General features: G+C 49.0%; 1 long non-coding RNA gene across 1 annotated transcript; it reads left to right on the plus strand.

Moving 5' to 3' along the window:
- Positions 1-3,745: 3,745 nt before the first annotated feature.
- On the plus strand, positions 3,746-15,429 carry LOC144717342 (uncharacterized). Its single transcript, XR_013585077.1, has 3 exons — positions 3,746-4,049; positions 4,960-5,035; positions 15,275-15,429. It is a non-coding gene; the product is annotated as an uncharacterized LOC144717342 (long non-coding RNA).
- Positions 15,430-18,507: the final 3,078 nt, after the last annotated feature.

The following is an 18,507-nucleotide window of genomic DNA, read 5'->3' on the forward strand; positions in this document are numbered from 1 at the left end:
GTAAACAATGTGGGTTTTTCAAGAGTAACCAGCGAGCGCGAACAAATGACGGCACGCATGCTGAGTGTTCGTTGATATTTTTTCGCTTGCAGGTACAAGCTAGTCAGGATACCTCACAAAATGGACAATTAGGTAAAACATTGATGTTCATTATTCATACATTTATTTCTCAATAACCATGTTCGGTCAGGCAAGGGGGATAATCGCTTGAAACTAAATTCAACAGTAACCGCAACAAGTTTGAGAACCACTGCTAGTGAGAATAAAAAATATCTGTAAGCCACACCACTGCATATTCAGTTAACACAAAAATGGTGGTAGAATGCTACCTATGGTGTTATCCACAGCACACTGGACTTGCAATCCCAGAGGTCGCCGTTTGAAACAATGGTGCAAGTTTTTTTAAATCCCACAGTTTTTGTCCACCAAGGGGTATACAACGCAAACCCATCCATTACTGTTCGTTGAACTACACGGCGTGCATTCATTGGCTGGCTTTATGACTGCATTAGCTCCGTGTAGTTGAGTTGAAACCATGAACTATATGCCTCGTCTACACCTTTCTACAATCGTAATCAATATTGTTCATATAAGTGGGCATACGTCATCCATACTAAACTATTTACAAGGTAAAGCTCACTGAGCATTTAGCTCTTTTTCAGAGGCGACCTGGCTACACATAGTGGCTGATCTCATTACTGGGAATTGATAGTAGGAGGCAAATAATATAAACGCGTGTTTCTAAATGTGGAGGGGGAAACCAGAGGACCTGGAAAAATCCACTTGATCACGGGGAGAGCACACAAATCTTGAATTAAAGCTTTTGTGACTGCAGGAATTCATATTCTTTGGGTCTTTCGGTAAAGTCACGTCGATAGGTTCAAAGAAAATAACAAAAAATAACAAAAAACTACGACGTTTCGATCGCAACACAAGCGTTCGTCATTAGCGTTCGTCACCTTCCTGATGAAGAACGCTTTTGTTGCAATCGAAACGTAGCTTTATGTTATTTTTTGTTACTTTCTTTGAACCTATCTACGTGACTTTACCGAAAGACCCACAGAATAAGAACACACAAACTCGAAATATACAGGTGTCAGTATTGGGATTGAACCCATGACTTCCTGCATTCCAGACGAGAGATGTTATAAATACTCTTTGGTTCTTTCGGTAAAGTCACGTAGTTATAAAATATAATAAATCACGACGTTTCGGGCGCAACACAAGCGTCCGTCATCAGGTATAAATACATGTAATTTAGTACTCAACAATAAAGTGCACAAAGCATATTTACATGTACAACAGCCTTACAAAAAAGACACATAGGTTTAAATGGCATGGCCCAATATTGCTGCCTTCTCCCCACTTCTGCCCCACATAGTCCATGAGCCCAGACCAGGTATTCCACTTGCTGGTACCACCTGCGGTGGCATAACTTTTGCGGTTACAAATTCACTTTGTGGTCAACAACAGATGGTTATGTGATAACCATTTGAAAATTCGTGGGTTAAATAATTCAGACTTGAAATTAATTCGATATGACTAGATGGTACCAGTTTCTACTCTGGCCCATGGACTAACAGTCGGACAGAATGTCCAATTTCCTGCCACTTCAGAATCACTACTTTCCACTTTGTACAATGGAGATTCACAGTTTACCCAGTCAGAGACCACTAGATTTTTTCATAAAACTGCAGCCTTGTGAGATATATTTTAAACAACCATTTTTGTCTCTAAACAAAACATTTAAGTAATACATAAGACATGATTCTGTAATGCTTTCCAACATGTATTCGTAAGTACAGTACAGTATTTCGTAATACTAATGTCACGTACAATTATGCCATTGAGAGCAGAGGTGAGTGCATAATGTGTGACGTTATCACATTGGACAGAATGATTACCCATTATCGATGGGATTTTACATGCCAAATTTTAGGAAACTAATACAATTTGGCCCGTTTTAGCTTCTAACATCTCATTTACATTGTATTATCTTCACGAAAGTTATTGTGACCCAACGTTGCAGACTGACTAGACGGACACAGGTAATGCATAAATGCTTCTAAGATGAGTTGTAAAGTGTTCAAGCTCCCTCGGTTTTTGCAAGTTGCTAGGGTCTGCAGGAACTGATTTAACTCGTCTGAATTGTAGTTTTCTGTCATGTAAACATCCACGTGTTTATAATAATTAAAACATTTAACATTTTCATAAATTCAATTGATATTACGTTTTGAAGACCTGTAAAAATTTAACAGAACGGTTGCCTTTTGTTCATGACAAATTAGGGAGGGGCTGTGTAAATGCAAATAACTAGCACAAATGTAGTTTTAAATGAACAATGCTGTGCCTAAGTTTCTGCTTGTTCGATGAAACAACTCTACCATGAGTGACGTTTACAGTATTGTGTTGTCTTTCTCAATTTTTACACCGATTGTGCTATTAGTGCCGTGTGCGTTTTACTGCATAGCAACAGCAACAACCGCCATTCGCCACTAAGTGGCGGTGACGTCACCACGACGCTTGTGCCAGGCCATGTGCACCTAGAGGCCATGTGAAGTGTCGAACGCCCGCTAGCAGGAGCATAGCATCACACTGCAGAACATCGCAATGGTTATTACAAATAATAATGAGCCAAGAATGTGTCCCGCGCGTGAAGTCAATCCACATGAGGCCCACCCTCCATCAATAATAATCATGAGCGGGTGACGTCACTCCACATGGAGCACCCCTTATTAATAATCATGGGCAGATGACTTGAGGCACCCCCCCTCATTAATAATTATCATTAGTGGGTGACGTCAGTGCACATGCCGCACCCCTACCCAATAACCATGAGGGGGTCACGTCACTCCACATGGAGCACTCCCGTCATTAATAATCATGAGCTGAACAATTTTTCTATTTCATATTTCAGGTTTACTGCAATATACACCCGTCATTGGAGGGGCAAACAAGCTAGTTACAAATAACTGAGCAGGTCGCTTGAAAGTAATTTGTCTCTCCTGCAAAGTAACGAGTTGCAGAGACGTGAACATATAAGATTCCGTGTTCAGTTTCATTGCAACAAAGTTGCGCAACTCATCACTCAGGTGGGGACCCAGCCTTAGAGAATAGCCCACGGCTGCGAATGTTACAGAACTACCTCTGAAATTCCTTCAAATTAACCCTGGTCCATACCGTGGGTGGCAGTACTTTTTCACCTAGCCTATTACAGAGGGCATTGTTCATCGTGTGGTTGTGGGAGAGGGCGGGTGCGGTGTAATACGCCAGCACCATTGTCTTAACTGCCGCGCCCAGAGATCGAACTGGTGACCTGCATTGTAAGTCTGGTGTGGTAACCCATTACGGAATGACAACTCTGTACACGTTTTAGTTAAAAAAAAGAAGGGGAAAAGCTTAGTTTGTTTTACCGTAGATATTTCTACGTGCGTGGAAAACTGGTAACCGTTATTTTTTTTTATTATGGGGTCACCAGAAATTTTAAGTAACTATTTTAACACTTTTTGATGAAGGCCTCCCCAAGCCATCATCATTGGTCACGCTCCTGCGATGTAGCCAGCACAACTGTACAGCGATACTGTGGGATTGACCTAAAAAATAACGTGATTGTTCAGCAACGGGCAGTTCACTCCAGTTTGTGGTGGATTTTGTTTTGTTAAAAACTGGTTTCGGAATGACAAAAAAAAACTTGCTTCGCGGCTACAGAGTTTTTATCTCCTCATCCTCCAAAACATGTATGCGTAAATATTACATTTGAGTATGCAGTGTCATGTAAAAACCCTGAACTCCTTTGGACATTGTTAAGGATTACCCAGATTATGTTAACCGGGTGTGCGGTGGTCGCAAGCAGTTTTGGCAACTCAACGATTATCCAAGTCATGTTATAACATTTTTTTTATAGTTTCACGGTGACTTAAGAGTTTTGTCCTGCATCATCACTGAGTGATAAGCCAGAATATTTTATGCCAAGGCGTGTGTTTTCAAAAAGCACGAAGAATATGAAGATCATCCACATCAGCTGTTTTTTAACGACACTGCTTATACTGGTGAGTACATCTTGCGATCAATGTAAAAAATAAAACGTGTGTCATTTCACTTTTTGATGAAGGCCTTCCCAAGCCATCATCATTGGTCACGCTCCTGCGATGTAGCCAGTCCCCCTAGAACCTATAGTCAAGTGCACGCGATCTGATTTCATGTCTCTGAGTTCGAGGGGCAATGCAATGAAAGCCGTATTCTCGCCTTTGGCTGTCACTGAAGTTGTCAGACTCGATCGCCGGTCATAAATCCTTCTAGCGACGTGTCCTGCCCAGGCCCACTTTTCTTCACGGTCAATATGCTGCGATGTCTCTAACTTACCAGTGTTCTGTAATCTACATGCTCCTCTGTGTGTCAATTTATTTCCAAGAATGCATCTCTCAATGCATCTTCGCACGTGTTTCAGTTTTTTTTCAATATTTTTTTTTACATGTGTGAATCATGTGTCTTAGCAGGTAATATGCACCTAATAAAAAGGTTACCCTTGATGCCCATTGATATATTGTTCCTGATTATTAACTTCAGTTTTCCAAGAGAACTCCAACCTGCTCTCCCCGCCTCCGAATATCATCGTCAAACCGCCAAATGTGTTTCCAATTGTGTCCCTCTGACAGATATTTCCAATTGTTTGCATGACTTTCAGTGTTACTCATTATTATCTTGAGCCATACTTTTGCAGCTTTCTTTACGAACCTATTCTGACATTTCCTGTAGTTCAGATCGGTACTCATGAGAAAAGCATGTAATGTATACGAAGCGTAAGTAACACATGCAACAAACCGTAGATGCGATTGCAAGTATGAAATCACAACAGGTGGATTGAGGTCATGACCCGGTGTATCGTGGTTTGGTGGGAGCTTACTGACCTTGACTAAACCACATGCAAATTACCGCTGTCTGTCAATGTTTGAAATTTAGGTTGAGAGTGATGAATGTCAGGATAAAGGACAATACAAGGCGGCGGCAGGATTTTGCTGTCAACTTTGTCCTGCAGGTAACACAATAAAACACACCCACGAACAAACCTGTACATTAAAATAATCCGATGAGAATACTCGATCCCGAGGCACCGTTTTATCCAACACCCGGGAGAAAATGTCTCAGAAGGTCTATCAGCCTCGACTGCATCCATTTACGGATGTCCATCTTCAGTGGGGGCAAACGCGGTCATTGTCGCATTCCCTCACCTTCTGTTTATGGGGAGGGCAACCGACAACAACCTTGGACCGACATACGCATAGAGTGCACACATACTCGTATACTTTACAGATGTAGAGGTGTAATTGTGTATGGGAGCGGATGGCAAACAAACACAAGGGGCGTGGTTAGGGCCGTACACATAGGAGGTGGCCACACCGACGTCCGCACCTGCATCCCCCACGGGCCCCTCCCGGGGGGGCCGCGGACTATAAGAGGGGGTGAGCCGGAGGGCTCGAGGTCGAGGTATCAGCTTTAACCAGCGAAGACGGAAGACCAGCTAGAATAGGCCCCGGAGCTCCCCTGGCTCGCTGTCCTTATAAGGGCCGACCAGGGCAAGCCGGTGGCGTGGCCCCGAGAGCCCAGACTGACGAGCAGGTCTGGGAACTCAGGGGGTCGGATCCCAGCTTGACCAGGGCTGGGACAGGTAGCCTCCCCTAGCTCCCTAGTGGAGGACTTGGGCTTAGGTTAGCGGGGCTTAGATGTTGTGTCTCCCTGTTAGCCGAGTAAGGGGACGTTACCCCTTAGGTCCTGTGTATACTCGCTAACTGTATACAAGTTGTGTTAATAAATAAGTGTGCCTCCGATCCCGTCGTCAAGCCTCCTGAGTAATTACTACATCTGGTGTCAGAAGTAAAACGTCCAAAGATGGACACACGAGGGACGACACGTACCAGGGAGTCGGAGAGGGAGGACACCGCGGCCGAATCACCACCAGAGATGGCCGAGGTCGGATCGGAGCAGCCGGGGCCGAGTACACCCGCGCCGCTACGACAGGAGGGGGGGGATGCGTCGGCCGAGGGACTTCGGCTGGCTCACTCCCGCCTGGCGGAGCTGCTCTACGCCGCGGCCGCCGTGTTGGAGGAGATCACGCGGCTGGGAGCTGGAGGGGCTGCGCGGGAAGACGGCAGCAGCCGACGCACGCCGGCATTTCCCGCCACCCCGACGCGGCTCGCGGTTAAATTTCCCGCCATCACTACAGTGCGAGCAGAGGGCGGGGCCGGCCTGCGTCAGGTGACTGCTGAGGGCCAAGCACGAGCCGTGACATCATCAACGCCGGCCAGCGCGTCAACAACGGAGCGACCGGCGATGCCATGCTCACAGCCCGCCCACACTGTAACGTCGGCTGGGAACGAGGGAGCGAGATCCGCAGCCACGGACGTCGCCTTACAACAGCGACTGCCGCCTCTCAAGGAGTTCGTGGGAGCGGCTGGAGATTGGGGTGGCTTCAAAAGGCGGTTCATCGCTCATCAAGAGATGGCGAACTGGACGGACGCCGAGGCACTATGCGCGCTGCCGGCGATGCTGGACGACGACGCCCTGGCTACCCTCACCTCGGCGCCTAAGGAAAAGCGCGCCACGCTGCACCTGGCGCTGCAGCTGCTGTCAGCCGTCTATGGGCCGCCTTCGGACTGCAGGCAGCTGTTCCACGATCGGCATCGGGGCGCCAACGAATCGCCCCTGGCCTTCCGAACGGCTCTCCTGGCCCTGGCAAAGGCAGCTTTCCCGCGGATGGACGAGGAGGGAGTGGACGCCATGGTGGCTGAAAAGCTGCTGCTACTCGCCGATGAGCTGGACATCGCCGTCTTGGCTCAAGACGACGGAGAGATGTCGTCCCTGCTGGTCGCGCGCCACATCCACGGGGGCTTGCGGTCCCTGCGTCGCAAGGCTGCCAAGGGGGTGGCCGGCCATGCCATGGCGGCCACCGCCCTCCCATCAGAGGAGGTCTGCGGGGTGGAGCGGCGGGGGGAATGGAGATCGGCGGCACCGCAGGCTCGGAATGGACCGAGCCGCCAGGAGCAGCCCAGGCCATCTGGGGCGCTCACACGTTGCTACAACTGTGGCCTGCAAGGCCACGTTGCGTCAGGATGCCGGGCTCCCCGTCAGTGCGGAGCGACACCTCGTCAGGACGCCACGCCGTCTCCACCCAAGCTCCAGCAGAGAAATACGGCGAGTCGTGGCACCTCACACGTTTGGCCCATGCACACATCCGACACACACTCACGCGCTCAACTGAACAGGGTTCAAAAATCGCCGCCCATCGCGCGCGATTGTTCTGAAATGCGGCGAGCGCTCCAACCGGGTCAGTGGTCGGAGCTCGCCCATCGTGTCGTTGCTGCGTCGGCGGGATCATCGGTTGTGGTCGGTCATATTGATGGGGTAGAGGTGCGGATTTTAATTGACACAGGGGCATCGGCGACCATTATATCTGATTTGATTTATAACATCCTTCCCGTTCAAAGTCGTCCCTTGCTCCCTGTTGACGTGCCATGCTATGCTGCTAACGGGGGCTCGCTGGGCATTATTGGGCAAATCCGCGCCAAAATTTGCATTGGAGACATTAAATTATCCGGGCCTGTTTTGGTTTCCTCCTCACTCGCGGTTCCGTGCCTGTTGGGGACGGATTTCTTGGCCAAAATGCCCATCCGTATCTTGATTGACCAGGGGTGCATCGAGCTCCCATCGGGCCGACGTTTTACATTTTTGTCTTCCCCCACCACGGAGCGTCGGGCGTTTGCCACCGTGCAGGCGCTCGTGACAAAAACTGTGCGCGTACCCCCGGGGGCTCAGATGCTCGTCCCTCTTAGGTTGCGTCGGCCGTTTGCTAAAGGGGTTGCGGATCGGGGGGTCTTGTTGGGACCATCTCGGGCCGGGGTCAATGGACCCGATTTGCTAGCGGCTCAGACCATGGTGAAAGGGGATGGGGACCCCTTCATTGCAGTCCTTAATGTAGGATCGCGAACGGCCGTGGTTCCTCAAGGGACCGTGCTTGCACACGCAACGCCGGCGCCCTATGAGGAACCACTCGTGGGTCAGGTAACCACCGATCCTCCGTCGCGACCGCATTCGGACTGTGATGACGGATGGCTGGATGCACTTTGCGCGGGATCTGTGGATCTGTCCGACACGCAGCGTGCGCAGCTGCGAGTTCTCCTGAAAGAATTTGCCGACGTTTTTAGTAAACACAAATTTGATATTGGTTGTACTAAATTGCTGCGACACCATATTGACACGGGTGACAGCGCGCCAATCCGCCAGAATCCCTTTCGGCTCAGTCCCGCCGAAAAGGATCATGTCAAATCGGCTGTTGATGACATGCTAGCCGCCGATATCATTTCCCCTTCCAACAGCCCGTGGGGCGCACCGATCGTTTTGGTGAAAAAACACGACGGCTCACTGCGGTTTTGTGTCGACTTTCGGCGATTGAACAAAATTTCTGTGGCAGATGCGTACCCGCTTCCTCGAATGGATGAGTCGCTCGATGCCTTGGCGGGGGCGCGATTCTTTTCCACCCTCGATTTACTATCTGGATTCTGGCAGCTTCCTCTGGATGACGAATCAAAACCTAAAACTGCTTTTCGGACACCGCAAGGTCTCTTCCAATTTAACCGCTTGCCGATGGGCTTACATTCTGCGCCGGCAACTTTTCAGCGGTTAATGGAACTGGTCTTGGCAGGCTTGCAATGGGATTCGTGTTTAATTTACTTGGACGATGTCATCGTCTTTAGCAAATCCTTCGAGGAACACCTCCAGAGGCTGCGTGCTGTTTTTCTCAAAATGCGGGCTGCCAATTTAAAATTTAAACCGCAGAAGTGCCATTTGCTCCGCGAATCGGTGCGGTATTTGGGTCACATTGTTGGGCGCTCGGGGATATCCACTGATCCCGCCAAAACAGAATGCGTCAGCTCCTGGCCGACTCCCACCTCGGTGGGAGAGGTCAGGAGTTTCATTGGGTTCGCGTCGTACTATCGACGGTTTGTGGCTGACTTCGCTACGATCGCGAAACCATTGCATGCCTTGACGTCCAAGGGAGTCAGGTTTCATTGGGGGCTGGAGGAGGAGGCTGCTTTTCACGCCCTCCGGAATGCCCTGGTGGGGGCTCCGCCGTTGAATTACCCCGACTTCTCACAACCCTTCTTGCTCGATACAGATGCAAGTAACACGGGCATCGGGGGCGTGCTGTCCCAACTCATTGGGGGCGTAGAGCATGTGGTGGCTTACGGTAGTCGGGTACTGTCTCCAGCGGAACAACGGTACTGCGTTACCCGTCGGGAATTATTGGCAATTGTTTATTTCATTCAGCAGTACCGCCCATATCTGTACGGTCGGCGTTTCACCGTCCGTACAGATCATGCGGCCCTACAGTACGCTCTGCGGGTTCAACAACCATCGGGCCAGTTGTCTCGATGGTTGGAGATTCTCCAGGACTACGACTTTGTCACCACATATCGTAAGGGCGTCCGCCACACGAACGCTGACGCCCTGTCACGGTTGCCACCCACTTCGGAGTGCGCTTGCCTCCTGGGTTCGGGGCGTTGTAGGCCCCCGAACGTCACCACCGATTCGGTCCTCGTGGCCGCCGCCGATGCGCCTTTGGCTTCGGGTCCTATCGAGCAAGAAGGGAGGGATTCGTTGCTGGGGTTGTCGGTCGCGGAATGGGGACGCCTCCAAATGGAGGACACCTCCCTCCTCGCTCTGCGCCGTCGCGCAGGGGGGGTTGGGCAGGGGGTGGCGAACATTGACTCGTGGGGGTTGTTCCAGGGTCTTTTAATGCACTGGGACGGAAAAACCCGCCGCCAGCAGCTCGTGGTGCCTGCAGCATTGAGGGGTAAGGTGGTATGGGCTGTTCATGAGCGGCTTCTGCACTTGGGGGTTCACAAGACCTTTGCCACGCTCCAGCTCGATTTCTTCTGGCCGGGCATGGCAAAGGACGTGGGGGATCTCCTGGGGTCGTGCACGCAATGCGCGCAGCGAAAGCCACCAGCTAGGGGGTCCAACCCTCCGCTGCAGTCCATAAAGGTTTCCCGGGTTAACGAGCTCGTTGCGCTAGACATACTCGGCCCATTTCCCGCTACACCCAGGGGGAATAGGTATTTATTGACAGGGGTCGAATACTTCACGAGATGGCCTATGGCCTGGCCCCTGGCCAACCAGTCGGCAGCAGCCATCGCGGAGGCCTTTGTCCAGGGCTATGTCCTCGACAAAGGTGCTCCGGAACGGCTGCTTACTGACCAGGGTAAGAATTTTTCGGGAAAACTCCTCCGCGAGGTGTGCGACCTCTTGGGTACGGAAAAAATTCGGACCTCCCCGTATCACCCTCAAACTGACGGGATGGTGGAACGGCTACATCGGACCATCACGTCTATGCTGTCCCAACAGGTGTCCGAATCCCAGACAGATTGGGACCTTCGCATAGCCGGTGTGTTGCAGGCCTACAGGATGGCTCCCCATGCGGCCACCGGATTTTCCCCTTTCTTTTTAATGTATGGCCGCGAGGCTAACCCCCCTGTGACGACCCAGCTGAAGCTCTCGGCGCCTCAGGCGAAGTCTACCTTGTCCGAACACGTTAAATTTAACATCAGCAAATTGTCTGAGGCGCGGGAAGCGGCCGTGCAAAATTCTGAACTCCGCCAGAAGGCGAACGAGAGGCTTCGGCTGGGGCGGGTACATGTGTTCAAATGGAAACCAGGGGACAGGGCATGGTTGCACTGTCCCCAGGTGCCACTGGCAACCTCGTCAAAGTTGGTACGGCCGTGGCGGGGGCCAGTGGAGGTCGTACAGGTCTTACAGCCGCAATGTGTTCGCGTCAAATGGGGGAGGCGTCGGTGGTACGTGCACCCCTCAAGGTTGAAACCGTTCATTGCGCCGGCCCGTGGTTCACACACACACACGCATGGCCAAACGTGTGAGGGGTCCGCCGACTCCCCGACGTCGCTGCTCTCGCCTAACATGACGTCAACTGTTCCATCTCCAGGTGCAACAGGAGTGACGGGTCCACGCCCGCCAACCCCTCCCGGAGGGGTCGGGGGTCACTCGGCAGCGACGCCAGACTCTCTTGCACCCGGACCGTCACCAACCACCACTGAGCGTGCCGGGTCGAGCCCTGGTGACGGGCCCGCCGCGAGAACGCGCGCCAAAACGCGCAGACTATTGTGAGGTCGGCCGTTGGGGGGCCCTTGCGGACAGTGGGGGAGGGACATCCGGAGCGCGTGTATATATGTTGGGTTTGCGGAATGGGGTATTTATTCGGGAGGGTGCGCCGGGTTATTTTTTTCTCTTTCTTCTTCTACCTGTTCCTGTTGTTGTTGTTGTTGTTATGACTGTTATCGTTCTTGTTAAATTTACGCGAGGCACACACGGTTTTGGGGAGGCATGCACCTTTATTCTGGTTTTGTTGCAGCCGGGGACGGCTGCGAGCTGTACAGGGGGGGGTGATGTAGAGGTGTAATTGTGTATGGGAGCGGATGGCAAACAAACACAAGGGGCGTGGTTAGGGCCGTACACATAGGAGGTGGCCACACCGACGTCCGCACCTGCATCCCCCACGGGCCCCTCCCGGGGGGGCCGCGGACTATAAGAGGGGGTGAGCCGGAGGGCTCGAGGTCGAGGTATCAGCTTTAACCAGCGAAGACGGAAGACCAGCTAGAATAGGCCCCGGAGCTCCCCTGGCTCGCTGTCCTTATAAGGGCCGACCAGGGCAAGCCGGTGGCGTGGCCCCGAGAGCCCAGACTGACGAGCAGGTCTGGGAACTCAGGGGGTCGGATCCCAGCTTGACCAGGGCTGGGACAGGTAGCCTCCCCTAGCTCCCTAGTGGAGGACTTGGGCTTAGGTTAGCGGGGCTTAGATGTTGTGTCTCCCTGTTAGCCGAGTAAGGGGACGTTACCCCTTAGGTCCTGTGTATACTCGCTAACTGTATACAAGTTGTGTTAATAAATAAGTGTGCCTCCGATCCCGTCGTCAAGCCTCCTGAGTAATTACTACATCTTACCCTGGTCAAGCTGGGATCCGACCCCCTGAGTTCCCAGACCTGCTCGTCAGTCTGGGCTCTCGGGGCCACGCCACCGGCTTGCCCTGGTCGGCCCTTATAAGGACAGCGAGCCAGGGGAGCTCCGGGGCCTATTCTAGCTGGTCTTCCGTCTTCGCTGGTTAAAGCTGATACCTCGACCTCGAGCCCTCCGGCTCACCCCCTCTTATAGTCCGCGGCCCCCCCGGGAGGGGCCCGTGGGGGATGCAGGTGCGGACGTCGGTGTGGCCACCTCCTATGTGTACGGCCCTAACCACGCCCCTTGTGTTTGTTTGCCATCCGCTCCCATACACAATTACACCTCTACACATACAAAGGTAAAAATTCCCCGAATAGCCTGAACAGACTGTTGGGACAAGTGCTGTGATCGAGCACCTGTGAAGGCCGGAACGGCAAACGAGGGGGTGGGTGGCCAATACCACGCCCGACCGCATTTGTCTCCCTGGTGGCGATGTTAAAACACCGCACCAGGTACTCATTTGAGGCTACCTAGGGGAGGCCCAGTGCAAGTTCACATAATCCTCGCTGGTGTTGGCCGTGAGCGGGAATCGAACCCATGTTGCCAGGTTCGTAGTGCAGTGCGCTAACTGTTCCACTACAGCTTCCCACAGTCATACAGTATACAGTCAAACATGTACTAACATACATAAGCACACAACTACAATTTACAAACACAAAGTTCCCCAGTATAGCCATTGAGACTATTGGGTCATAACACATTCCTGCGGAGGGAGCTGGTAGTAACGTTGGGTTGCTCGGTCAATGGCCAGGGTCAACGGCGGCGTGGTGTATTCCGCAAATATGCCCGACTGTGAGGGCGGGCACAAGCCGGTGTGAGTAGGTTAAACGTTGAGTTTTATAAGGGCACCACGGGGTGACCAGCCCCTCCACACCCAGCCCCACCCCTCCCACCCCCTACCCATCCCCACCCTCCCCACCCAGCCCCTCCCCACCCTCCCCACCCAGCCCCACCCTCCCCACCCAGCCACTCCCCACCCTCCCCTCCCCACCCAGCCCCTCCCTCCCCACCCAGCCCCTCCCTGCACGACGGACGGACACAATAATCCCCTGCTGGGCTGGTGGAAGCAGTGGGTTCCTACCAGTATAACAGTTCAAACTATTGGGTCAAGTGTCCAATACTCTCTCCATCTATCATGGTCTGCATGGGACATGAAAAGTGGTGTGGTCAGAACCATGTTGGTGTTGGACAACCATTCGTCTCTCAGGTACTGATGTTATCAGATTAAATCAGGTGCGCATTCGTGAATGGGTACGTGTTGAGCAAGTTTTCCTCCGAAGAGCCATTGGCACGAAAAAGTCATCTACGTCCCCAAATCATCCGGAGACGTATATGGTTAAAATATTTAACAGGACGCTCACGACTATGCTATGCCACGTCGTCAAAGAGCATCAATCTGACTGATATGAGCATTTGGAGTCGTGCTTGTTTACATATAGGATGGATCCTCTCGCATATCCCGTACCTCCGATTAGCACGGTTGGCTACGTACGACGCGCAATAACTTCAACATACATGTAAACACATCCACTGGCTGCTCATTTTGTTTTGTTTCCATTACCCTACCGAATCTCGAGGGTAACATCACAAGGATGCAGGCTGGTCTTCCTGAATAGGAAGGGATACTCCACGTGTTGCCCACACAGCTCGGGGTAACGTGTGCTAACAGCACAGCGAGAGTGAGAAATTTAAGAATAGGATGGGAAATTTAGGGGGTTAAAAAAAGAGAATTTAGCAGAAGAAATATAAAATTCAGCGGAAGCCGGTTACGTTTCGAAGTTGAGCTTATTGGTGGCCTAACTGGCAAATTGCGTTATACCACAAACATCAATTTTAGCGTTGTCTATTAACACTCTATTACTTTACTGACTAATAGCTGGTGGTCATTGATGTACGATTGTTCTACTTACCGACTCTGCTTGGTTATTTGTTACACGTCGACCAACCACAGGGATGTTATGTTGTACCTCATCACTCTGCAAGTTCTCTTTAGTGAAACTAAACATTCCCCGGCCTATATTGCAACTTTTTCGTCGGACATTTTTCTTATTTTTTATCTCTTAAAATTGTCATTTAAATTACACTTTTAAAAGCACCTTTGTCAAATCAATTTTGAAAGAAGACCTCCCCACCACCACGTCGGTTGGTGTTGGGAATGGGGACAGGTGGCGCCGGGGGCTGGGGGCGCGGGGCGTTAGGGGGGATGCCAACTAATTAATTGGGAATTAATGAGGAGGGGGATGAATAGGGGAGCATCAGCGCAAGACGAGGAGTTGTGCTGGGAGCTGGACGGAGTCGGTCGGAGCAGAAGAAGAAGAAGTGTAGAGTAGCAGTGGAGAAGAAGAAGTGTAGGGTAGCAGTGGAGTAGAAGAAGAAGTAAAGAGTAGCGGTGGAGTGGAAGAAGAAGTATAGGGTAGCAGTAGAGACGGAGAAGCTGAACGAGAGAGTCAGAGTGAGACAGAGCAGCCGAACAAGACAGACAGTTGGAGTGAGACGGAAAAGCCGAGAGAGAGCGACGGCTGGAGTGGGACGGGGAAATAGAGAAGGGAGTTGGGAGAGACGGAGAGAGAGAGGGAGGAACGGAGCGAGTGAGCCCGGCGGAGCGCGGCGAGCGAGCGGAGAACGCGGTAAATGATGGTGGAGAAATGTGCTGTGTTGGACAAAATAGAGTGACGACAGAAAAGGAAGAAGTTGTCCTGGTAAAGTTCAGCATTACAAAAGTTGCGCATTTTGATGTGACATCACATTTCTCAAACCCCCACATCGTCACAAATGTCTGACCCCCCCTCCTCCCATAGGTGCGTGACGTCATTTATGGACGGCCCCAAACCAATTCAGACCTTATTGGTCACCCCGTGCCCTTAACAGTCTCAACGTTCATCCTGCAATGTCCAGTCACAAGGGAGAAACGCAAACAAATCATGTTCGCCGTATGGACCTGGAAAATAAATTTCCCTGTACAAGAATACGGGTAAACCGTATGAGTTGCCGCATAGTGCTTTACCTTATCCACAGACACAATCCAGGTTCAACGCCTGCCCCATAGCTGCTGAGGTGTGACGGAATCGGGACGCAATGCGAGTGATCTGGTCACAGAGGCCATGTTCCAACGTAATCTTCCAAATTGTTTATGCAATCACAACGTGAAACTCCCATAAAAAGTTTGTTTTGTTTACCCTGTTACTTTTTGCCTTGTATCCGTTTTTTTACAGGCAGTAGGAAGCTTGACGACTGCGAATCCCCCAGTGGTTATTCATTCTGCACTATTTGCATAGCAAGGGTGGACTACATGGACATCGCGAACAATGCTTCTCGGTGCAAAGAGTGTGGCGTCTGCAACGCTATCTGTAACTAATCTCACATCAGTGTGTTTTAGTGATAAAATGTTGGTCTCACAATGAATCCATAGCCGATAGAGGTGTGTTTTAGTGATAAAATGTTGGTCTCACAATGAATCCATAGCCAATAGAGTTGTTTTTTTCGTTTAACAACATTTTTTTTAAATTTAAAATAAAAACTAGCAGCCCACACGTACTTTAGACCAGCTGCACCCGGTCATCTACACACCACGTTCAAAACGGGTAATAAATAGGGTAGAGCATCTCAGCATTTCAGTATTATATGTGTAATAAACATTAAAGCATCGTGAATTTCGCATTATAATGGTTGGTGATATGTCAAGGTTAAAGACATGAATTACATTTTTCTGTGAGGCAATCTTAAGACTAAGGCCTGGTCTTGATTAAAACGATGCAATGGATAACACTAGTCAACACACTTTTTCTGGCATAAGGTATTCCAACGGTTTTAAGGTAATTTTGGGGTGCTGATTCCAAATCTGGCATCAGTTTTCGTCTATCACATCAGGTTTTTGAGATATCAAATATTGCATTTTCAATAAAAACTGCAGAAGAAAAATATTAAATAAATGTGGATATCTACATAAAATGATATTATAAACACACTATCTAAAAATACAGCACCATATTTTAACACTAAAGCAGTCACTGACTCGCAACAACTTGCAATCATAAGTGACAGAGTTAATTTCGGGTAAAATCAATGAAAATGGGGTATGCCGATCGCATAACAATGAGATGTGATAGAGCAAATCTGAGATCAGATTTGGAATCAGCACCCTGAAATTAGTCTAAAACAGCTGCAAAAGTCCAGGCCAGAATTTTTTTTTTTGTTGACCAGTGTAATTGTAGATGTACTGGTGGACAGTTTTCCATATTTGTAAGACAAGACATTTGTCCGAACAAGCCACGCAACAGATTCAAAAGAAAGTGTAAAATGGGAGTAACAGTTTTGTCTGTCATTCAGATAAAGACGTTGAAGAGATTTGCAATTCCACTCATGACACTGTGTGCCGGTGTAAAAGCGACAACAGCCGATCTGCACCTGCACAGCGCTGTTGGATAAAGCTGAGTAAAGGTCAGAATTGTATTCTAAATGTATGATTCCACCTTTCCCTTTACTAATTGCCACTAGTGCTGGACAACATAAGCGACCATAAGATGCCAATACTAGTGTTCAGGTATTAAATACAGTCCTGTATAGAATTACCAATGAAAGACATTGGTGCCCGCGCCATATCATCGCTTATATTGGCCAGAACTAGCATGTATGTAACTAACAAAAACAGATAAGCAGACAATGTCTCCTTCATATACAGTTATACCTCGGTATACGACCGCTTTGGAATACGTCGAATTTGGTATATGTCGTGTTTTGACGAAAAAAAAATGTCTTGGGATACGACGTCTTGCTTGGGATACGACACGCATGCTAGAACTTGTATGGGTCGGGATGAGTCACCGCGTACCCGCGTATACCCCGTTCATGACTCCTCCCCTTCCTCACCACCATCCTCGTAGGCTATCAACTCTTCTCAGCAAGGTAAAGTGATGTTAAATTTTATTTTAATTTCAATTTATTTTAATTTATTTATGCATTTATTTAAATTTATGTATGCATTTTAGTAATAAGTAGTGTATATATTATTTTATACAACCCCATTAATGTATAATATGCCATATAAAATATAATTTCTTATACTCTGGAACGGATTATTTCGTTTCCCTTTATTTCTTATGGGAAAAATTCGTTTGGTATACGTCATTTTCAGTATAAGACCTACCTTCTGGAACGAATTAACGATGTATACCGAGGTACCACTGTATCTGTCTCTTCGCTGAAAAAAAAAGTATTTCTTACACGATCCACCAGCTACGCAGACTTTTGGGCGTGCATAATTTCAGCAGCTAAAGATGCAGCAAGAGCGAATTCTAGACCGGTTTCGACATTGTCTTATGGGAAAAATTCGTTTGGTATACGTCATTTTCTCATCTCATGCTACATTCCCGCACGCTTTCTACACTTCAGCAATAGAGGCCTCCTTCTTACAAATCCACCCACTGTCAACCTTTGTTCCATGGAGAGGTCACTTCTTTTCGGCTTCTGCCCCTGCATCTGGAATTCTCTTCTGCGTTGACTATGTGCAGTTGAGACTGTGCCCTTGTTCAAGCCAATACCTAAGACCCATTTGGTATCATGTGCTGCATGTAAACGCTAAGTAAAAAATGTACATTGTATAGTATTCAGTATCTCATTTAATAAAATGTTGAACTACCAGATGTTATAAGCAAAAAACCCTTTAAGCTATGCGTCTAGTTTGGCGCAAACTTATATAATACATATCTCTCAATAATCACTTGCGTTGTTTATGGAGAATATAAATCACAAAATAGATAAGCAATGTCTCCTTCATATACAGTATGTCTCTGCACGTAAAATATAAAAGATATATATTATATTTGCATTACACATCCTTTTCCTCCGTTACAATATTCTCCGTAACTTCGAACTTACAAATATAGCGTCCACTATATTTGTAAGTTGTTTACATTCTACACCTCCATTTCAAGCCTTGCCTCGATGTCGTATTTTCTCCAAAAATGACCCAAAGTTTTGGATGCATCTTAATTTCTGAAACGGCTAATAATCTCCCACTGGACTACTGCACCCTCTCCCTGCTCCCTACTAGTAATAAGTCGTGACAAATTGATGAATTTTGCATATGAATTGTTGATCATGCTGTTGCTTACGCTTACGCTTACGTATATTATTTTTCACCCACAGGAACGATTGCAATTATTTTTTTTTGCGTCGTCACTATCATTGCGATTATTATTGCCATGGCAGGTATTGCGATTTTTTACATAAAGAAAAATAAGAGTAAGTAACCTTCCAACTTTCCTCGTGTTCACTTTATGTACACTCCTATTTCAAGGCACTTTGGGACCAGGACGGCCACCACACAGCATGAGGGCCGTGCTGGTTATTTGACCATACTTTACCACGCTGCTCAGTTTTGGTTGAAGGCAGGGAGCATAGACTTGGGCGCATTGAATTACAGTACAATGGTGAAATGTTGCTGCAC

Source organism: Lampetra planeri, chromosome 3 (assembly GCF_965212315.1).
Source record: "Lampetra planeri chromosome 3, kcLamPlan1.2.h2, whole genome shotgun sequence".
Lineage (NCBI taxonomy): Eukaryota > Metazoa > Chordata > Hyperoartia > Petromyzontiformes > Petromyzontidae > Lampetra > Lampetra planeri.